The 23,900-nt window shown below is 41.5% G+C and overlaps 1 protein-coding gene across 25 annotated transcripts in view; it reads left to right on the top strand.

The window, feature by feature from the left end:
- Positions 1 to 1,994: 1,994 nt before the first annotated feature.
- The window catches only part of ptprdb (protein tyrosine phosphatase receptor type Db), a 159,523-nt gene continuing 137,617 nt past the window's right edge, over positions 1,995 to 23,900 (top strand). For 14 of the 25 annotated variants that reach the window (XM_026170809.1, XM_026170799.1, XM_026170812.1 and 11 more), the window contains exons 1-2: positions 1,995 to 2,116; positions 2,272 to 2,384. The gene's annotated coding sequence lies outside the window, so the exon portion shown is untranslated. Of the gene's footprint in view, positions 2,171 to 2,271; positions 2,385 to 23,900 lie in introns of all 25 variants that reach the window. The other 11 variants (XM_026170808.1, XM_026170807.1, XM_026170806.1 and 8 more) reach the window with 6 other exon arrangements.

The raw sequence follows: 23,900 nt of genomic DNA, 5'->3' as shown, positions 1-23,900 counted from the left end.
TTGTGGCTGTGACACCATATGTTTGTTTTCTTGCATTTGTCATGTACACACGGGATTTCCTTCATGTAAAATGTGTAGTTGTGGCCCTCAAGCTGTCTTAAAATCATCTGGCCCTCAGCTGGTCTTAGAACTGGGTAAATACAACCTCTGATGAACATCAACACATGATATATTACACTGTGTTATTATTTATTTAGTGAAAATTAGGGCAAAATGGTGTTTAAAATGAAGAGCCCCTGTTATAGATTTTGGTGGATTTAAGAGGGTAAGCAGCAGTCAGATGCTGTACTGATCATCTGAACTGATCACCAGCAAAGTTTGAGTAGTTTGCTGGTCTGGAGCATTCGACTGTGTGTTAACACAATGCCAAGGATGAAAAACATCAGCAATGATCCAACAAATTGTTGCTGTCCATCGATCTGAGAAGGGTTATAAGGCCATTTCCAAACAATTTCAAGTCCATCATTCTACAGTGAGAGTGACTGTTCACAAAACATTCAGTATAGCTGACAATCTTCCCAGGAGTGGACATCCCAGCAAATTCACCCCAAGGTCTTACGCAGCAATGCTCAGAGAAATTGCAAAAATCCAAACGCTACATCTCAGACTCTACAGGTCTCAGTTAGCAAGTGAAATGTCAAAGTTCATGACAGTACAATTAGAAAGATTATGCACGTATGGTTTGTTTGGAGAGGCTGCCAGGAGAAAGACTCTTCTGTCTAAACAAAATGCAGCAGCATGGCTTACGTTTGCAAAGATGCATGTGAACAAACCACTAAACTTCTGGAACAATGTCCTTTGGATAGACGAGACCAAAGTGGAGATGCTTGGCCATAGTGCACAGCTCCACAGATGTGAGGCCATCTGCCTGACAGATAAAACTTGGCGGAAAGTGGGTCACAAAACAGGACAATGGTTCCAAGCACAGCAGCAAATCAGTGACAGCTGCAAAAGCATCAAGGTGTTTCAATGGCCCAGTCAAAGTCCAGAACTCGACCTCATTGACAAGCGGTGGCAGGGCCCTATGAGAGCTGTGCATAGATGAATGTCCACAAGCCTCAATAAACTCAAGCAATGTTGTCAAGACGTGTCGGCCAAAATTTCTCCACAGCAATGTGATAGATTGATAAAGTCATACAGAAACCCATTATTTCAAGTTATTGCTGCTAAAGGTGGTTCTACAAACCATAGCATGCACTCTGTTTCCCCCCCACACTGCTTCTGAATTTTGGCTTAGTTTTTGTTGAATAAACGTAATGTGTGATAACCTGATAAGACTCAGATCATTTTTTCCCTTTTGTGTCCTGATAGATAAAGTCTTAGAACAGAAAGAGGGTGTACTGTCTGTTTCACATGATTACATAATGTATATGTAAATATTTGAAACAGTGCATTTGTGATTTGTGTTTTACTTTTTTAAAACTTTTTTTGACACCAGAACTTTCATCAACTGAGGTACAAAAGGTTTGCTGAAAGATCCCAGATTCCTCTATAGAAACATTTGTACCTTGTAGAACATGAATTGTGTATAAAATATAGTTATTACTACTCTTTATCTCTCTCTGTCGTTCTCCCTTTTTGTGTTATCCAAGTCAGACTTTCTGTGTAAGGGAAATAACTGGCAAGCTGTATAATTATTGCTAATCTGTGTGTGTGTCTCTGTGTGTGTGTTTGGCAAGACCATCAGCCCCTTGTGGTTAGAGCGTGCATATTGACTATTACTATTATTATTATTATTACTATTATTATTCTTGTAGCATTTTTAGTGCAACCCTAAACATGCCCGAGTCGAATTGGAAATAATGTTTTAAGACCTCCCATCGGCTCCTGTGATATCATTTCTGGAGCAAAGATGTTCTTTCGACCTACTAGAGAAACTTTCAAGTGGTGAATTTTTATAATTCACTTCCGTGGGCTCGTCTCTCTCTCTCTCCCTCTCTCTCTCCCTCTCTCTCTCGTTCTCTCTCTCTCTCCCTCTCTCGCTCTCTCCCCTCCGGAGCTTATCTCTGTGCGCATCGTCAGCATCAGTTTGAAGTCAAATCTGACAGCCGCTGCCTTTCCCGGTCCTTTAACGGTCTCTTTTACTCTCTGGTGGTCATCCCGCCTCATTTAAGAGGTACAGCCCCGGATTACAAAGATATACGTGTGTAATTATTGATCTACTTTTCGGGTGGGTAGGTGGGGGGAGATTGACCTCGATTGCCGCCCGAGATGTGGGAATCTGGCTGACGTGCTTTTTTGTCAATGTGGTCTTACCTTTTCTCTTTGCAGTTCAGTCGGGACTGTGGGACCGCATCTGATCGCTGTCTTCAACTTGGGGCGAAGAAAGACACGGGAAACTCCTCGGGATTCTCCATACACCGTGCGCTGATCTGGATATTGTGGTGAGTACACTTTGACCGGAATTGTTGCTTGATGTTTTTTTCCTTCCTCATTTTTTGCGGAAAACATCCCAAAGTGCCCCATTCTGGTTCGCTGTAATGGTCCATATCGGCAGTGTGTTGAAACACCGAGTACTTTTGTCTTTTTCTTTTTGGTTTATTCTTTTAATAATCACCATCAGACACTTCAAGAAGTGTTTTATGAATTGTCTTTTTGTGCCAAAAGCGGAAAACGAGCGTGTGCAGCGCAGCTCCTCCGCTGCTCCCTCTACATTTTAACTTCTCGCTTATTATGCATGGGACTTAAACGTGGCTATTTGTGACAATTAGAAGTGGTGTCAGTATTCCACTCACGGACGGCGGCGAGAGTAAAATACAGCCGGCCGGGTGAGGGAGTTGGGGGGGGGGGGGCAGATTAGGTGAGATGAGTGAGGAGTGTGAGAAGAAAGGACGCAGGGATCCCTCAGGGAAAGCGCTGCTTCCCTCCTTTTTATGAGGGGGATTTTATTAGTCTTTTTATTCCCTACAATGATGACATTATCTGATAGTGTTCTAAAGCCTCTACTTAATATGCTTTTATTGTCAGTGCCATTACTACTCATTATATACATAGTGACATCCTACAGTACAACTGCCTGTGCTGTAGGCACAAATCTATGAGGCCATTTTCTGCTTTTATTGTCCTGTTTATCAATTAAGCTTGTCTATAATGGAAATATCACACTTCCTCCAACATAAAACATTACTCTCCCACACACCATCCGTTAGCATCTCACCTCCCACATAGCCACACTTGCTGTCCACAGCCGATTATCTGGTTATGTGCCACCATTTGCACTAATAGAGAGTCCCTACTTAATGTAATGACAACTCTATCTGTCAGGCCATGCACAACAGAGGGCTGCTTAAAGGCTCATAAGCGGTGTCATCAAGGCCAGATTGAGAGGCCATAAAGACACAGAAGACAAGATAAAGTGCCTTCAGAGGTTGTCTGAGTAGTTTTCTGATGTGGTTTATTGTCCGAGTACAGTATGGGGCTGTCATTGTGAAGCATGCGACCCAGAATGTGTGTGCCCTGATGTGTGTGCGTCTTAGTGGCTGTTTGTGTGAGCCGGATCTGCTCAGTCATGTGTGTGCAAGGAAAGAATAAGTGAGCATAAAGAAAAGAGGGACAGAGAGAAGGAGAGAGAGGGGGAGAGATTATGCTAACTCAAAGTATTGAAGGAAAAAGGAAAACCCATGTAAGCAGTTTTTCTTTTTAGCCTATATATTTATATATTTAGCTGTCAGGGTCTTCACTGAAACACACTTGGTTCTTTTGGCTTTGACATGCTTGTCACCAGCTTGAGGTGTATATGAAAGAAGGCCACTGCTTATTTTAGCTATACAACCTGCGAGCATAAACAAGAAGAGGCTAAGAGGACTGACCAAACAAGAGCATAGATTTAAACACATATGAAGGCAGCTTGTAACTTAGGTGACGTGAGTGGAAAGTGCCGGGGTTCACTTGCACTTACTGGCCGAAAAGCCGAGGTGAAAACGCACGAAGGCCACCGTCTTGCCGCCGGTCGGCGGGCTCAGGATATTCAATAATCAGAATTTATTTCGTGTTGTCTAGCTACATTTACCGTAATAGTAATAATGTATCAAAGAAAATTCATTTCAGTGGGAAATTGTCCTCTGTCGTACCTCCTCAATTTGCCTCCTGCACTCTGTTTAGATGAGTTTCAGTTCTGGGATTCACACAGATGTTTCAGTGGAGAATTTGAACCTCATTGTAGACGTGGACAGGCAATCATGCAACGAGCCAAACATTTAGCCTTTATAACCCCCATCAGTTTTTTTTTTCGTCAGGTGAAAATGAGATGTAGTCTCAGATGATGTGCTGATATGCTGCCGCTGATGGCAGTCAAGATGATGATGATGATGGCAGTCCTATTGTGGTAGCTATAATGCTGACCAGTTGATTATCGCTCACGCTGAAGGAGGTAGGTATATTACATCATGGTTATGATGCTGTGATGGTAATGCACTACATCTTAAAACAGAAGAAGATTAAAAGCACTTCATTTCCCACAGTGCTTTTCATTTTGAGATATGTGCAAGTTCTAGTGTCTTTGAGCGGAGGCAAACACCAGGTTAAAGGAAGAAGTTAAGTATCTTGACAGCAGGACAAATGTCCCTGCTTGTATTTGGTGGCGTTATTAAGATGGTGGGCTGAGAGCATCACCACAGTTTTTTAGAACATGACAACCCATGCAAAATGGTAGAGGCATACGAAGCAAATCCTGATTTTTTCCATGTGACAGATTGGGTATGTTTTTCTTTTTTTCCTTTCCTCCGGATGTTGTTTGTTCTCTCGGATGCACACTTACTAAATCACACATAACAGCGCACACACACATGTACTTTTGCGCATTATCTAATTTTCAGCGTGGACAAATATGACAATGAGGAATGAAGAATTTAACACCAAAAACTCATTGATGCAGGCCCACAGTCACATTTGGTTACATACTTAGGTAAAACCTCATTGTGTCTTTTGCTTATCCTCCACCCATTCTGTCAAACAGAACATGGCCTTGGGCTTAAAAATATCTGAGTACAAACACAGTCATACTCACACGGACACACACAGTTTTTGCAGGGACAGCCCTGGCGTGCTGGCACCAAACCAAAGAGGTGGTGATAACGAGGCTGAAGTTAGTTAGGATTTTAGCTGCGCCTGAACCTCCTAACACCCTTTCTAAATCTGATTCATCCCAAAATGAGATGTTTTTCCAAGAGAAGGAGATGAAAATACTCTCTCTTCCTCTGTTTTTCCTCTCCCTCTCTTCTTCCCTTGCCAGTTGAGCTCATCCACCCCCCACCCCCCAATCCACCCAGCCTTCTATTACTCTCATACTCTCACACACTATCTGTTTCACACCCCGTTCCTCCCTCCCGTTCTCTCACATCTCTCTCCTCCCCTGGCACCTCGATGTGTTTCTCTTTAATTGAGATGCATTTCAATGTGGTGCAAATTAGCTTTCTACAGCTCCAGCCTAAACTTGCAACGTATGTAAGCGTGTGCCCGTGCATGTTTGCATGCATGTACATGTGCGCGTGCGTGTGTGTGAAAAAAATTCCCACGGTTAAAAGTGAAGGCGTTATACGTTCCTATTCATTTCTCCATTGTGTCTACTGATGCCTCATCTCTCCCACAAATTTACATTTTTAGTACAGCGCTAATAACGTTCGCTGGTTTGGAATGCTTTAGTTCGTCTCTTTTGGCTGGAAGAATTCACTTGGCCACCCTCTATGGATTTGAATTCTGATCTGTGCCTCTGAGAGATGACAGTGCATGGCAGCTCATTAGGGAGAGGGATGGAAGTCAGGAGGGTCAGGAAGGTTATAGAGACATGTTTCAGTTATCCACTGCTTGTCTTCTTCTTTCCTGATCTGATCGAGCGCTGTTTTGCTAAAGGGGAAAGCTGCTTGGTGATATTCTGTACACATTGCACCATGAGGGCAGTGGTACAGTGTGCCTCACTTAACACGGTAATGGACTGATAGACTGTTAAAAATGTTTTTGAGTAGAAAAAGAAGGCTATTTGTGCATTCTAAGGAAATTATAGAAAATTAGAGGAGTGTTTTGCAGCCTGGGGATTCACAATCCAAAAGGTTAGAAGATAAATATCAGGGGTAGGGGGGCTTAGTGTTAGGTAATTAACAAGATTACAAGATTAGTAACACACATTTTGATATTGCAAATTCAGCTGACCTTTTCTGACTTCTCAGAAATGTTCTAATCTAACCTGTTTCAAGTTCAAGTTCAAAATGTTATTCGCCACATGCGACCATATGAACTTTTCACATCTTTAAAACTCTTCAGACTCTCCTTTAACATATACTCACTGGGTGAAATGATTGCCCTGCCTGACACTATGCCCCAGGTACGTCTAGTATCAAAACATTAACTTTGTTTAAGTTAAATGATATTTTTAATCCCAAATGAAAGTAATGAAAGAAAAATAACATTTTCAAAATAAAAGCCTCATGTCGGACTTGCATGCTTAATACCCTTCCTTGCGATATTCAGCTCTGCTATACAACTCCTGCTACTATAACACTCTTTGTGTGTGCACATCTCTATTTATATGCACATGTGTAGGTGAGAGGTATATGACTGTGAACATGGTGGGGTGCACTTTGTGTGTGCCGATGTATGTGCACATGCATGTGTGTATGTGCTGGAGCAGGAGAAGTCATTAGGGAGAGTGATGCTGACAGTGGGGTGACCTTGGGGCTCCCAGTCTTCCTCCTGTCGATGAAGGGGATGACTTAGTGCCTCCCTCCCCACCCATGATGGCTCATTTATTATCATTAGGCACACAGTCAAAAGATGCTGCTCAGACCCTCAAGACAGAGAGTTACATCTGTGCATGTGTGTGTGCATGTGCTCGTCTGTGCGTGTATGTTTATGTCACTGAGAGTGAGAGACAACAGGATGGAGACAGAACAGGAAGCCTTATCTCTTATAACTGCTGCATGTCTGAGCATGTGTTTGTCAGCCTGTGCTTGTCACAGGTACGCTTGCCTTCGCGTTAGCTTGTGAACATGTGCTTATCCGTATCTTGACGGCAGACGCATTGCCTGTCAGTCCACATCTGGCCGTGTGCTTCACTTCTCTGCCTGCGCACCACGCAGTATAAATAAGGGTCTGTGCCATAACCCTAACCTTACGTCACCTTAGCCAGCCAGCGAGCAACATCAGTGGTATATGGCTACATCAGGGCGGCCTCGCTGCTATCGTTTCTCAGCGTGATGGATGGAGACTTCTGCAGGCCAGTCAATACCCAATCTGAGCCCCACTGTCCTGATTTAAGATACAGCAGCACCCAGGTGACACACTCAGAAGCATGCCACTTTAATCACTCTGAACATCAACTCTACACTGCCAAGATTGGTGTGTGGGTGGGTTAGTGTGCGTGCATAAGTGCGTGTGTGTGTGTGTTTTTGTATTAGTATCTCACTCTGTCCAGCAGTGCTGTAATCACACAACGATCGGCAAGTGCTTGCACTTCTGACAGAGTTAACATTTCTTTAGAATGTAAAGGGAGTGACATAAATAACATATACGAGGTGGGATTTATGCTGTGTGTAGCTTGAAAGGTAGGATAAAACATATATTATATAACGGGGGGTAAAAATTGCACCAAGCCTTATATGAGGTGAACATCCCCAGCTGTAATCCCCATCACCCATAAAATATACTTCTAACAGCTTTGAAAATGACTAAATGTATCTGTTGTCTTTATTTGATTCACTGGAGTCATAACAACGTTGGAGTGTGATGTCGTACTACTATATAAGAAAAAGTAGGCAGGGGGGAGATAACTAGACACAGAAAAGACCTGAGAGCACAGTCTGGGTTCATGGTTAACGTTGATTTTAATGTTGATTTCTCGAGAAATTCGACATTCAACCCAGAACTCCACTTCCCCCTGATCGAGTACCTTAACAAGCCTGTGAAAGCATTTTTTATTCTTCAGCTGCTTGGAGCGAAGGTGTTATACGACATGAAAAGGTGAACATCTAACTGATGTATTCATCTTTACGTATTCACTATGTGCTTACACACCACTCTGCGTTCAGTCATTAGTTATTATTAATCTCTGGCTCTCTCCCTCAGAGTGTTTTTCATCATGTCTTCCTCCCATCACCCCCAACCGGTCGCGACAGATGGCCACCCCCTCCCTGAGCCTGGTTCTGTCAGAGGTTTCTTCCTGTTAAAAGGGAGTTTTTCCTTCCTACTGTTGCCAAGTGTTTGCTCAAATGAGGTCGCTTGATCGTTGGGTTTTCTATGTTTCTCTGTTTTATTGTACATTATTATCTTTACCTTACAATATGGCGCCATATAAATAAAACCAAACTGAATTGTCTCTGAACATTTTGCGCAGGCAGTGAGTTTCGTTTACATTTAATATGTCCTTGCTATTTTATTAACGAAACTTAATTCATGTAATTCAGTTAATTTGTTTTTTTTAGTCTTTTTCTAGTCTCACATTCATTCTGCTTTACGGTAAAACGTACTATTAGTGAAAAAGGTGGGCAACTTAAATTCAGCATCCTCGATGTGTAACAGTGTTTCAGTTTACGAGCGCACCGTGCAGGAGAAAAGGCTTCAGTGTGTTCAGTAATCAAGGGAAGATTGTGTTTGCATGAGTAAGCGGCTGGATATCACTGCTTTATCAGAGTAATCTGTTTGCACTGGTTCAAATTGTTCCCTCTTGACATGTCATCATTCACAAACTATACATGCACAAAGCATACTTAGTTGTGTATACAAAAACACGCTTGCACACACACACACACGCAAACACAGCCCCTCCCATTCAGCCCCTCCGATTTGGCTGTTAGTCTAATTTATGAGGTGCCGTTAATTTGGCCTAAACGCTCGTTGCGAGACCTCCCTCCACTCTCATCCCTTCATCTCTGTATCCCTCCTTCTCTTCCTCCCTCTCATCAGTCACCCGGCAGAGTAAATCAGAGGGGTGGTATTGCACAGCAGGCAATACATAGACTGGACACCTTGACTAATATACCGCTGTCCTTCTCCCTTCCTCTCTTCCCGAGTCTATCGAACTTCTCCATCCCTCCCTTTCTCCATGTCTCCTGGCCGCTGTCTAAATCAAATTTGGCTCTTCTCCTTCTCTCTTTTCCCCCCTCTGCTCTCCTTTTAGATTTGCTTCCCCCCTTATTTCTGTCTACACTTCTTTTACCTCCCCTGTGCACTTTCTCTTCGCTCGTGTCCTTTTCCCTCCCCCATACTTCTTTCGTCCACCACTCTTCCTCCACTCTCTTTCTTCGCTCTCTTACCTTGCTTCTCCTCTTCCCCCATTCTCCTGCTCGTGTTAGGTGTAAATTTAGAACAGAAGGCATGAGGGAATGCTATGTGTGTTTGTGTGTGCCTACGTGTGTATGTGTGTGAGCGTGAGAGAAACTACATGAAAGCTTTTCAGACTCGCCATAAAGCGTTCAGATGGGGCTGATTAAAATCCTAAAGCCTTGGTTTTCATCCACATTTAGGATTCACATGAAATCGAATATACACACTCACGTGCACTCACTTATACACACGTGCACATGCGATTGCACATTAACACGCGCAAAACGCATGCACACACAAGTTTCCCTTCTCATTATCTTCCTTTTATTACCCTCTCTTGCTGCCTACTTGTCTTTTTTTCTCCTCTCTCGCTCTGTCAAACACAAACACACTAGTGGAAGGTGTTCCCTTCCGATGCAGTGGAAGCAAACAGAAACAACATCAGGCATCCGAGTCTCCCTCATCACTTTACGTCACATTGTTCTTTCTAATTTCATACATTGCACACACTTGGGAGTAAACCTGCGCTTCAACCGCTCGGCACACCTATACATCACTGTCCATCTTCCCACCTTTCACCCCCTCCCTCCATCTCAATTGCTCTTGGTTTCGTGTCTATCTATTTTCCTTCTTTTCTCTTCTCATTTCTCACCTTCGCTCTCTCATGCACGCCTATCTATTAGCCCAATCTTTGTCCCTTCTCCTCTCTCTTCTTCAAAGTTCCGGAGCACAGAGGGTTTTTAGCTGTTTTTCAGTAAATGTAACAACATCTTGCCTTCTGTTCTGTTCAACACTCCCCCAACCCTCCACCCCCCTGCCCCCTTTTCACAATCTCTACCAGCCCCTCTCTCCTCTTTCTGTCACTTCTACCTCTCTCAGCAGTCTGCTAGTGCACACTTATAGTCGCAAGATAAAACATGCTACCTCTGCCTTATCCCTCTGTGTATTACATAAATCCACCATGGGTATCATTAAGCAAGGCCACCTCCAAACAGTACCTCATTCCATATAAAGCTCAGACTCTTTGGACTAAATTGACTTGAAGTGGCTTAATTAGAACAGAATAGAATAGAATAGAATTTTTTTTTTAAGAATAACACAAAAATATATATATTTTTAGATCATGTTTACTTAACAAGTAGGAATAGGTTTATTGCAGTAGCAACAACTAACACTTAAGGTTCATGTATGACCGCTGGGATCCAGTGATGCTCCAGCTAATGCGCTAAAAATGTAAAAGAAACTAACAGCTGCAGGGAATTTCAACTTCTTGCCTTTATTTTAAGCAAAGTTAAAACAGACCGACCCTCACATCAGTACTCTGAAACTTAATTAAAATCATAGTTGGAATGTTCCAGGTACCTGTACAAACTTGCCAACATTTTGCTTTAGCAGTCATTAATACAGCTTAGGTTGGCTCGCTGCGATCCTGAGAATGTTTCAGTCTTTTTTTTTTTCTAACTAAAATTTAACTGCACTGAATTTAACATTCAGGCTGCTCTAAAGTGAAAGTGAACCAAACTCCCTGGTCCAAAATCTAACATAAGACTTAAAAGGAGAGTGGAGGCTCACATCGTTGAGTCAGTAATACAAGTTGCTACAGAAGAGCTTACTTAAGCAGTTGCTGGCACAAAAATTTGGCTGTTAATTAAAAATGATATACTGAATGTAGCGAGAGCAATTCTGAAAAGTAAAAAAAAAAATCTGTGAAAACAAAATATTAGGCGCGTTTAATAAGTTAGTTAAAAGTTAGTGTACATTTGCATGCATTTCCCATCTCCATCTTCAATAAAGCACTTATTTGCTGCTTTTATACATTAGAACTGTTTCAGTAAATGAGAGATTATTAGGTAAGATGATCATTCGACTAAACATTTATAACCATATATCTATGACAAGCAAGTATCATCTAGAATAGAATAGAGATGTTCTGCGTGTGCAGAAGAGGAAAGATAATCAAGTGTTTCTTTCATTTGCTTGTTTGAATTATATTGTGTGCTTGCCCATAGAACTCACTTGTGAAATTTTATTCACCAGTAAATATATTCAGATCTCATTCATACGATTCAGTGTCATAAATCAGGGGTTATCTGCTTCTGGTAGTGCTGCCTGCCTGCTAACACAGTCAGGTAAGAGCAGAATGATGAATTATTATTATTGTATAAAAATATTTTCTCTAACTTGACCCCAACTTGATTGTGAGAGATCACTGGAGCCACTCAAGTGTGAAGCATTAAAGAAAAGGTAGTTATTTTAATATTGTTACGCGTGGATTTGCATGTGTGAAACACAAGCGTCGAACTCCCTAGTCACTATGGGTCAACACTTTCAACTTAAATAATTATCAAATTCATAGACAGACACAGAACCTGCAAATCAAGTATGAATCAGATGTGTTTTCTTGTGTGAATCCATTATGTGGCTGTAACTCTGCGAGATCTCTGGGAGGCAGGCCAAGTGTCTCTGGCTGAGTCGCCTCCATTCGCTGTATGTCTGTTCAGTCAGCCACACAGAAGACAGATAGAACTACCAGTCTGCTCACCCCTCCAGTCACACCAATGTAATCAGACCTCAACAGCCATAAACCACCGGCTATGGACACTCTGCCCAGCCCGCTGTCACACACACTCACACGCATAGAAACACAATCTCAAGTACACAGAAACGAATGCAAGTGTAGACTCATGCACAAGGACAGATCTGTGTGCGTAAACAGAAATGAAAGCACACAGACGAGAGATGCATGTACGCAAATCTGTACATGCTGACACATACATGCGCAGACTCGCAGCTTTAAGTGAATCATCGAGAGCTGAGTGGTGGGCCTCCATAAGTTTGAGCTTTTTGCCCAAGGAGCTTAGTCCAAGACATTCCTCTCTGCTTGGGCAGGAAGGATGTCTTCTGACCCAAAGGGAATTTTAATCATTTTGCTAAGTGCCACACTCTGCGTGTGTGTGTGTGTGTGTGTGTGTGTGTGTGTGTGTGTGTGTGTGTGTGTGTGTGTGTGTGTGTGTGTGTGTGTGTAAGGATGGACTACTGTCTGCTCTGTGTGAGTTACAGTAAGTGAAAGCTTGTGTCTTTATCTCCCTCCCGCACTGTCTCTTCCCTTCCATCATTCTTTTAGCACTTCCATCAGTGTCTGTTTCCCCCTCACCACCGCCTGCGTCTCAGGCCATTTTGTGTCTGTTTGTCTTTTTGTTATCTTGTATCTTTTGTTCTCCTTCTCAACAAACTACCGTTCAATGTCTCCCTCGCCCATCTCACTATCTTTCTTCACTCTCTCTCTACCTCTCCAGCTTTGTGGTGTGAACAATGGTGGATGACTGTGCTTTAGGAGATTTACTGCTGGATCCTCTCTCTGTCAGGTGTCGAGACGAAAGGAAAGCGATGACGAGGGGGGGGCTGAGGGGGCCGGGTGGGTTGGTGGGGGGGAGCAGATGGAAGATAGAGCAGTACACAGGGAGATGAAGAAGGCCGAGAAGGGAGGGAAATGGAATCAGAGGATGACGGCAAAGAAAAGGATGAGACAGAGAAGATTATGCAGGGGAGCATAGAATGAGATAGAATAAGAAAAATGTGAACAGAGTATAGAATAGAAGGAGAGGCTACACTATGTTTTTTAAAAGAGTCTCTGAATATAGTTTGACAGATCAGCCCTGTGCTCAGATGTAACTGAACGCAGTTTTCCCTTACTTTCCCTCCTTTTCTCACTTTCTCACATTAACACATCGCAGACACCGGAATTCATTCTGTCAGTTTCAGGTGAAACATGTATTTGCATGCTGACCAGAAACCAATTTGTGTTCTTTGATAAGCATAAAGATTTCCCCATGTCTCATTTTTATTTAAAACCAACTCTCTCAACAGTCAAGCCCCGAGGGCCTTGTGAGGGGCAAAAGTTGAGGCTAAATGGTCACTGTGAATGTTTTTCACCCACTAATAGACTAGTTACACACTATACTGACCCCAAAGAGGAAACACAGATACATCATTAAAGATCTGGCTGAGTGCCATAGTGAAAAACAGAACATATATTCACAGATACATTTTATTTTAAACATACAGTAATTATTTTTCAGATATATAAATATATTACAAGTGTGCCATGAAAAAAATTCTCATATAGTGCAACTTATCCTGCAAATCCAAAAATAACTACATCATAACAGCACAACGGGCTGCGAGGAATGGGCGAGCGGCTACAGGTACTAGTGAGAAAATGAGATGCAAACAAGGAAGTCACCACTGACGCCTGATTATACAACAAGGCAGGCAATTTATCCTGTTTTGAGGACAGATTTGACATCTCTGCAAAGGTAAAACATCAGAAGATATTTGCTCCTTCTGGATGTTTGTAGAGATAAGCAGTAGGATTATTATACAGCTATTAGCTCAGTGCAACAGATTTGCAGATCATACATCACTCTGTAGAACTGAGTCTTCAGTACATTGGAAACACGTGATTATTTGTGCACCAGTGCTAATAGTTGTGTTTTCAGGTGACTTAATCTGCAATCACACCTGGACGCATTTATTGTAAAGTGTGTTCACTGACTTGGAGTGATGTTTGCACTATTTAGACCTGTTACACTCTGCTTACACTGAGAACTATTTTCCAAAGAGTAATAGTAGTAATTCACCTATTATGGAATTACTTGATTTACTAAAAAAAATGCATACCAAGTGTTCAGATCTCGTCTGTATATAAAGAACCAGACAGGATTGAGTTATACAATATTATATAATTATCCATATTTCTAGCTTGGATAATATAGTTATCTAATGGTCCTTGGAGCTCAAGGACTTTTTCTCTTCTGTGATGTCATCTCAAGACTGGAGCTGCATTAGCCCAGCACTGCTTTCTTAAAAGTGGTTGAAAGCACAATTCCTTAAGATTATGACCTGCTTGCTTTTTTATTCCTTTTCCAAAATAATAAAGTGTCCAGTGCTGTTTGCCTGCTTGTCAGCAGGATAAGAATAAACTACACAGCCAAATTTCAAAAATCTTGGTGAAAAGGTGGAACTCGGGCACTGAAGTACTCATTAACTTTTGGTACACCTCCAAATCCTTTATGTGAACATTAGGAAGCAGGACAGTGTCCTTGGATCACTCTCTGTGTGCCGTTGTTGTTACTTTAATTCCTGTGCAGAGGCACTGGTACGACTGATACCATTTGTCTGTTAGCAAGATGATTCAAAAACTATCACTCTGATGAAAATGGTTTAGAGACGTGGAGGATAGGCAAAAAAGGAAACCTGTTACATTTTCGCGTAGATCCAGATCACTTTCTTTAAAACTGTGGAATAATAGTTAGAGAGACACTTACTTTCTGCTTAGTTTCAATCACATATGTTATATTTGACTCCACTTATAAACACGTTACCTAAAAAAACTTCAACCCAAGCTTGGCATCCACATACGAGGAGGTTTAATCCAGCACCAATTTGAATAACTGAACAAATAGCATTACTTGTTAAGCAGTAATTTTAGGTTTCTTTTTAACATCTTAAAACTCATTTTAACATTTAAAACCATTAACAGCATGCACGTATTTCACAGTCAGAAGTCTAAAATACCTTTTTTTTGCATTTTTTTCAGAGACAGCAAAACAATAACAGTCATGAAGCCACATTTAAACAGACAGATGTTTGACACACATTCATCACAAATGTGTGCATGCATGAATGACCACCATCGTGTGCTTTGAAGAAAACTAGAAAACCAAAGAAAGGACATGCACTGCGATAGAGAGAAAACAGAAACAGAAATCCTCTGAGGCACCCATCTGTCATAGAAAAAGAGGAGAGGCAAGCTGAGAGACAGGCAGTGACTGCGAATGGTGGTGGTGGTAGGGCAGGAAGGGGGGTTCACAAACTGAAAAACAGCATGTGAGTGTACAGACGTGGACTGTGAGACAGACAAAAAAAGAGAGACAAGGAGAAATGAAGAGATGGAGAGGAGACAGAGACAGGAAGAGGGAGTGAAAGACAGTCAGCCTGAGAGAGTGACAGAGTGCAGTCCTGAGAGGGAGAGTGTGTGGGTGAATGTGAGAGCAGCGCTAGCTAACTCGTCTGTCAATCTAAATCTGTGATTGACACCTCGGGGTCCAACATTCCCCACGTAGCCTGCTGGCTCTTCCTGTCAGGATGTAGGGCATGGGGTCACGCGCACACATGCGACATATAAAGGAAGGATCACATACTTACTGTGAGCTTTGTGATTGGCACACACACAAACACACACACACACACATCCGTAACTGAAATGTGATGTAAATGTGCATATGTATGACTGTGACACGCATGCACTTCCAGCATACACACACACACACACATACCCTTGCAGGCGGAGGGCTGGCAGAGGTGAGGTCTCCTGCGAGGTTCGGTCTCGCTGACTGGGTCTTAACTCTTGACACATGACCTCTGACCTTTACACCGTCAGCAACGCAGCTTTTCTCCAGATCTCTCTCTTTTCACCAGATTGTCTGTGTGCATTTAGCCAGGCTCTATTTGTGTTTTTAGATTTAAGATCATTATACAGCCATTATGTTATTTATTATTCAGCTTCCTGCCCTTGTGTTTTCCTTCTGCCTTACTTTCTCTCACATTATCCTTCTCTCTCTCTCTTTCATGCCAGCAAACGACGAATCTATTAACATGCATGAAACTGTACTTTAACTACTTGCACCGTAGTACGAAGAAGATAACAAGGTGTCAAAATGGGTGAAATTGCTGTACATTTGAATATGATTCTGCATGTCCTTCCAAGTACACTCAGGGTGTTTTCTTTTTTGTCCTGTGTTTTTGTCCTTTCTTACAGCGTGAAAGTCAAATGGAAACTTTATTTTGTGCATGCATACAATTAATTGCATACATAAAAGATATTATCAAAACAAAAGACACATTTATGCATATTTAATGAGATGCACACGGCTATAGATTAAAAAAAACCCCACAATCAAATTGAAAACAGGTTCAAGGTCAAATTTGAATAAGAACTGAGAACTTAAAACCTAATGGTGGATAAGTTTTACCACGGACTCCGACCTTGCTGAAATTCGGTGACATAACTCTGCTGAAATGACATGACACGTTTTTAAAAAAAATCTGTCTGGCTGCATTGTCGATGGTGTGAAAACGACTGATTTCTCCAAGCGTCATTTGGTTCATGGGTAAAAATGAGACGAACCAAGTGTTATACGTTGAATTTTGTGTCTGTATAGCTTTTGTGTCCCTTTAGAAAATGTCACATGTAATTTACATGCACATACACACAAACAGTAATAAGAGGACGTGTCCATCTGGCAGTCTGTGTATGTGTGCGTTTAAGTTTGTGTGTATGAGTGTGCACCAGTAGGGGTTTGTGACTAATGGGGTCATTATTGATGCTGAGTCAAGATTACTGCTGATAGCAATGGTTGGATACCGACCTAACGAGTATATAAATACACACATAAATGCACACACACACACAGTTCCCTCCCTCTGCCTCTTGCTCACATACGAACACACACAAACTCACACCCACATTTTCATTTTTTCAGGTTCTCGGAGGTGCACTTATGCACATAAACCTTCCACCTCAGCTAATAAACTTACTCACCCAGACATCCCCCTCGCAACCTCTCGAGACCCCCTTTGTTCTTGCACACACATGCATACAAATATTCGCATGCTTACACATTTAGACATGCGCATCACGCTCTGCATAACCAGACAGGCAGCAAGTGTTTTGTGCACTAATCAGTCACTTCATTATTTTTCCTAGTTTTCCAAGTGCAATATCCATACTCAGCCCCATTCTGTGCATACTCTAACATACAGTGTAGCCGAAAGAAAACTGTGTTTGTTACCAAACAGCTGCGTGTAATGTCCACTCTGTTAAGTGTGCCCCGGCAGATATGCTGTGACAGTTAACCGTGTGCAGGTAATGGGTGTAAGATTTGAGATGAAAAATTTAATCTCAGAGAATTGGAGCGGTGCAGGAAAAAAAACGAAAGAAAGAAAAAATCATTACTATGAAGAATGTGAACAAAATCAAATGAGAGCACTTGTTGTGTAGAGTTCAGCGGTGTGGTTAGAGGATATCTTTAGGTTTTATGGTTTGGTAACTGTTTGCAATATCATGCATGAAATATGAGATTGTGGATGCCCCCTTTGTATGTATATTCTTAAAGAAAAGGAAGTGAGATGTTGTGAAAAGACTCTGCTAAATGCTTGAGTATTGGTGTCAATCCAAGAGTGATAATCTTGACTCAAACCTCACCCTCAAATATACTGCTCAAAACATTAAGGGAACACTTACATCATACATTGGATTGTGAATGAAATATTCAACCTGAAAATCTTTACCGGCGTGCATTGTGTAACCTTTTGAGAACAAAATGATGTAAGAGTAGTCAGCGGAGTCGAGAGCAGAGTTCAAAATCCCACCAAAAATAAAGTTTCAATTGTACCCTTAATTTTTTTAGGAGCATATAAACATAAATGTTTGAGCACTTATAGGGTTCATTCACCTATTCCTCTATGCCTGAGCACGTTTAACCCAACTCACACTCCAGAAGAAACTAAGAAGTCAGTACTTGCCCAAGGATAATTCAATATGCAGACTAGAGGAGTCGGGGATTGAGCCACCGGCCTTCCAATTGGTAGACAACTCCCTCCATCTCCCAAGCCATGGCCACATGTGTGCCTCTCTCTGTGTGCTACGGCAATTTTCGTTGTTCCTGAAAGCCTCTGTTTCTAAATCAAGACTTTTATGAAGTTCTGCTGCCCTGAGCAGACCATTAACATTTCATATCACCCTGGCTCACTCCCTGTGTTTCTCCCATGGGCATGTGGCAGAAATTCCCTCTTTGTATAATCCCTACAGACTTTAAAAGCAGACCATGGTGACCACACTTTTATTATCGGACCTCAGCTGTGTTTTTTCCAGTTTTTTTTTTTTAAAAAGATGACAATCAGTGTTAAGCATTGACCCCAAGCACAATCTTTTTTACACCGACTGCACTCCAGTAAATGCTCATTTTGCCAAACTGATTTGCATAATGCCTATGGAAAAAGAGGTGTGTTTTTTTTTTAATCAGCGTAGAACCGTAGGAAGAATTTTTTTCTCTTAAGTTTCATCACTTTGCCAGACTTTATAGTCTTTTTTTCTCTCACTATGTCCTCACTTTCTTAACATTCACCACTCACTTGTCAGTTCTGAAGCACAGCTTGCCTTAAGTATCGGGGTTCAGCATGTAAGCTCATCTCATTATCCCCGTTTGTGTATGTGTGTATGTGTTTGTGTGTGTGTGCGCGTGCACTTCATATATGAGTGTATAACTGACTGTGAGAGTGTGAGTGAGTGATGGGTGTGTAAGCCTCCCTCTCTTGCGCTCTGTTTGAAATAAAGCGACAGATAATCGCAGGGCTCTGGTGAAGCGAGCTCATCTGAGCGCCAATCGATACGGGTGCCATAGCTTCAAAGCAACCCTTCAAAGAGGAGAGAAATAGCCATATGCTCTTCGTGTTGCTGTGTGTGTGTGTGTGTGTGTGTGTGTGTGTGTGTGTGTGTGTGTGTGTGTGTGTGTGTCAGAGAGCCAGAGCAAATGTGTGGGGAGAGAGAGAGTGAGATCGGGAGTGAGAGAACAAAAGGAGGAGATGAAGTCAGGGAGTCTCCGTGTGTGCAGATGAAGCTGTTTTCATTTGGTAGCAAACATTATCATATCACAGTTGACATGCAAAGTGGTTGTGATGCAACTGATGTCACTATTTAAATTGGACAAAATCATTGTTTCGTTAGCTGGTAATCTCCTGATATTATGGCTCTGTCATCTTTTATTCAGCAAACCGGCAGCAGCTGTGGCCTTTGTTGAGGAAATGGGCTAGGAGGAGAGATACACACTCTCTGTCTCTGTCTCACACACACACACACACACCGAGGCGAAGTTTAAAGACTGGATGTGAAGAAGTGAATAGACTATACACTGTACCGAGAGACAGTGGGAACTGAACGCTTGCAGGAAGGAAGAGTGTGAGGACGAGAGAATGACAGTGAGAAAGGGAGACGGAGGTGTGCAGAGATGTGTTCGTAAGTGAGACTAAAAGAGGGAAAGGGGGGAGAGAGAGATCCCCGAACCACGCTGTGTTTAGCAGTGCCATCTCACCTTCCAGAAAGTGAAAATGAGAATGTATTTTTGACTCGTCGGTGGAAAAAAAAAAAAAAAGTCTAGAAGTTTGTGTTTGGGAGTGAGTGTTACAAAATATGTGTTTTCTGTGCACTCAGACATGTGTAATTCTATTAAGTGTGTGCGTTTGCGTGTGTGTGCAAGTTGAGAAAACAAGAGAATGTATGTGTATACAGCATGTGTGTGTGTCAGCATGTCTAATTAGCTGAGACATGCAGGTGTAAAACAGTAATTAATGGCACAACTGACTGACTTCATTATCTCCACATGAGCTTCTCATCCTGGCTCAACACACACACACGCGCGCGCGTGCACGCACAAATACAGAAACATTACAACATGCTTCTGAATGTACAGTAGTGTGAGAGAATGTGTGTTTTACTACAAAATAGCAGCGCAGTGTTGACTAGATGAAGTGGACACAATCATTGCACACGTCGCCGTTCGGACACTCAGACACTCATTTAGTTTGCAAATGGACTCATTACTAATGAATCACAAGCAGCTTTAGAGCAGGCTGAGCACACAGTAATGGTTTGGCCATCCTCCAGAATTTAGACACTACAGCGCACACATACACTCAGACACACACAAACACACACGCACGCTTGCATTGACAGAGATTGAGAGTGAGTGTCTAAAAGCGCCAATTACCTTCACATCCAATGTAAGAGAACAAGCTGGAAAGCTAATTATAAGTCCCCCACATGTAGATGGAAACCGTTCAAGCTCTCTCTAACACACACACAGACACACACACTTAGGCCCGTGATATGTGACCAGCAATAGCATTTTCTTGTTTTCGTCTGTGGTTGTTAGCTTGTTATGGGAAATATGTTTGTGACATTGGATCATTAGCATAAGTCATGATACAACCTCTGAGCCCAACTAGCTTTATTGAATCATCAATAAGACTGTATAATTTAGTGATTCCAGTTTTAGTCAGATTGATTTACACTTCAGTACCCTGCCAGGCTTGAATGGGATCAAATGAAATTAGATGCCTCAAAATGCACCATGTTGTCACTCAGTAAGTGGAATAAATATGTTTTTTATTTATCATTCAAGTACTATCAATCTTTTCTCATGGTCGTCTGCCAAGACATAAATATTGCTGATGGTCTCTCTCTCTCTTTGTGTCTCTACCCTCTCTGGTGAGTGAGTGATATGGCAGTGATTGGACAGAGTAATTGGTCCTAATGAACATGTCAACAGACTGTTTCTTTCTCTTTCCATTAAACACAACTGGATTAGATTTACTGTGCTTACTCTAACAGCTTAAAGACTCCATCAGTAGGCCACTTTCTGCACGCACACACACGCACACGCACACACACACACACGCACACACACACACAGACACACAGACACACAGAATGGCTTAGCTCAGTAGATCAATGGCCCCTTGGTCAATGTCTCCTTAGGGAGGGTTATCTATCTGCTCCTCACTAATGAAACACTCTGATCGTGAGTGTGTATGTGTGGGTTTGAATGTCTGCATGCACTCATTGGTAAGATTGATTTTAAATTATATGGATATGGAGTCATGTAGCTTAGTCTTAGGTTAATTACAGAGTGCACCATCATGTATATGTGTGTATGTTGTCAATGTTCTTATGAATATTTAATTTAATTTAAGGAAAACAACATTAGTACGCGTACCAACGTAAAATTGCCTTTGATTTGCTAACTCTGTTTCACTGGTAAGCACTCAATATAAAACCGGGTTTTGAAAACTATAATATGCAAATATAAGAACTATTTCTTACGGTTTACATTCCAGCCACACTTCTTTTTTTGTTACTCTTCACTCAGTGGCCATGTTTTAAATATGTCATGCTGCTACCTGGTTAGACTCCCTTTTGCCTTCAGAACGTCCTTAATTCTCTGTGACAGAGATTCAGCAACGTGCTGGAAACAGTTGGTCCATGCTGACATGATAGCATCACACAGTTGCTGTTGATTTGTTGGCTGCACATCCATGATACAAGTCTCCTGCTGAATTGAGATCTGGTGTCTTTGGAGGCCATTTGAGTATGGTGAACTGTGTCCTATTCAAGAAGTGTACCCCGTTTTGATCGTTACTACCAGTAGAATAATGCACATAGTCATACATGGTCAGCAACAATGGCTGTTCATTTGGTACTAAAAGGCACAACGTGTGCAAAGAAAATATCCCTGACACGGTTACACCACTGCCATAACCCTGAATCTTTGGTACAGGGCTGGATGAATGCCTGCTTTCATGTTGTTGATGCCATTTTTTGACCCTAACATCTGAATTTTGCTACAGAAATCAGTCCAGGTAACATTTTTCCAGGTTTCTACTGCCCAATTTTGGTGAATTCATGTGAATTGTAGGCTCAACTTCTTACTCTTAGCTGACAGACCCCCAGTGTGGTCTTCTGATGCTTAGGTTATCTGCTTCAACGTTTGATGCAGAGATGATCTTCTGCATACTTTTGTTGTGGTTATTTGAATTAAGGTCTTCCTATGAGCTCAAAGCAGTCTGGCCATTCTCCTCTGACCTCTGGCATCTACAAGGCATTTTCACCCAAAGAACTCCTGCCCACTGGATATTTTCTGTTTTTCCTGCAAACCCCAGAGATGTTAGTGTGGGAAAATCCCAGTAGAAAAGCAGTTTCTGAAATATTCAGATCAGCTGGTCTCACAGCAACAGCCATGCCACGTTCAAAGCACCTACTGTAATAAAGTGACTGTATATATATATATATATATATATATATATATATATATATATATATATATATATATATATATATATATATATATTAGGGGTGCAACGATACACAAAATTCACGGTTCGGTTCGGTTTGATACTTTGGTGTCACAGTTCGATATTTTTTCGATACAAAAAATGTTCATGCCTTTTTTAATTTGTCATTCATTAAAATTATAAATATATATTTTAACTCAAAAGTACAGTTTTTAAATTTAATGTTGCTGAAACAAAAGTAATTAAAAAAACAAATATATCTCAGGGCTCTCAAAATTTCAAAATCCCTGGTAGCCCTTCGGGCAGGGACTCTTCAGTTTTTGGTAGCCCAAAATAAATGTAAGTAGCCCGAATAAAAAAGAGAGCAATTTTTTGATTGATGTTTTGTTTCCTGTTTTGTTTCCTTTACAATATTATACATTAAAGTATAATATTGTAAAGGAAACAAAACATTAATCAAAAAATTGTTGAAAAACAAATTACAACATTGTATAAAAATTACAATCATCAACTCAAATACTTGGTTCTAATTAAACAGAAATTTCTATGAACTTGTAAGAACTGTGTAGGACATGAATCAGTCTGTGTCAGAGCCTGAATTTGAAATTTCCGCTGAAGTCACGGGTAAGAGGCAAGTGGAACCAAGATCTAGGCCATTTGCTTCTTGAAGTTTGCAAAGACTGCTAAATTTTGCCAGTGGTAGTTCACTCTTTGCAACATAGTACGCTGTTCTAAACAGATTTTTTCAGGTTTATTTTTAGTATGTTATTTGCAATTGGTGTTTGTTCTGGGAAAGATATTGCAGACTGAGCAATAATGCATTTCTTGCATTTCTCATGGGTTCTAATGGGGGCCTTTCTTAAAATGACTGGTCCCAGTAACAAAGGCGCTTGTCGACTCAGAAATCGAGAGAAAACCAACAACACACCCGGCAGAACATTATGTTATTTACACGGGTGCACATAAGTGGTCCGCATGTGCACATTCGCTGTCAAAATAAAAGACGCGCACCAGATAAGAAGTTGCAACGCGCGTTTGCGTCCATATAAAAAGCACTGTTTTTGTCCGCTAGAGTGGGCACATTCCGCACCACATCTCTGTGTGTTCATCATTTGTTTGAAGCCAGCTCACCTCCTGCAACCACTTTTCCGAGAATACGCGCTTCTTTTGTGGTTCGGACTCCTTCTGACATTTCTTTGGAGGTAGAGGAACACCAAAGTAATTGCTTAAAGAAGCTTCTTCGACATCTTTAAGAGTTTTAAACAAATGTCTGTCCTCCTCCAGAAAATCTTATGTATGCAAACACGCGTTGCAACTTCATATCTTGTGCGCGTTTTTTTTTTTTTGACAGCGAATGCGCACCTGCGGACCACTTATGTGCAGCCCTGGTTATATAGCTCGTCATATTGCAGCCACAGAAATTCTTTTGTCCATGAAACCATAAAGCTGCACTTTCTTTTTGCCTTATAGTCTGATTTGTCATAACTTTTCCGTTTTGTGGTAAGCTTTTCTTTGGCTGTCACTTCTTCACCCTGACCACTCTTATTTGGCTCAGCAGAACTAAAATATATATCCTACTGCTTTTACACACACACATAACGGTCAGCGATTCTCTGCGCGATCAACCTCTCATATGTTTAAGCTTGCTGCGGGAGATTTCACTTGTCATGTTTGCATAGTAAGCTAAGATTGATAAGACGATGTCAGAGGAATTGGTGCACAAATTATCATCACTCACC

This window comes from Astatotilapia calliptera, chromosome 6 (assembly GCF_900246225.1).
Source record: "Astatotilapia calliptera chromosome 6, fAstCal1.2, whole genome shotgun sequence".
Classification (NCBI taxonomy): Eukaryota; Metazoa; Chordata; class Actinopteri; order Cichliformes; family Cichlidae; genus Astatotilapia; species Astatotilapia calliptera.
The sequence above is the reverse complement of the archived record's forward strand: the minus strand, read 5'-3'. Positions and strand labels throughout refer to the sequence as shown.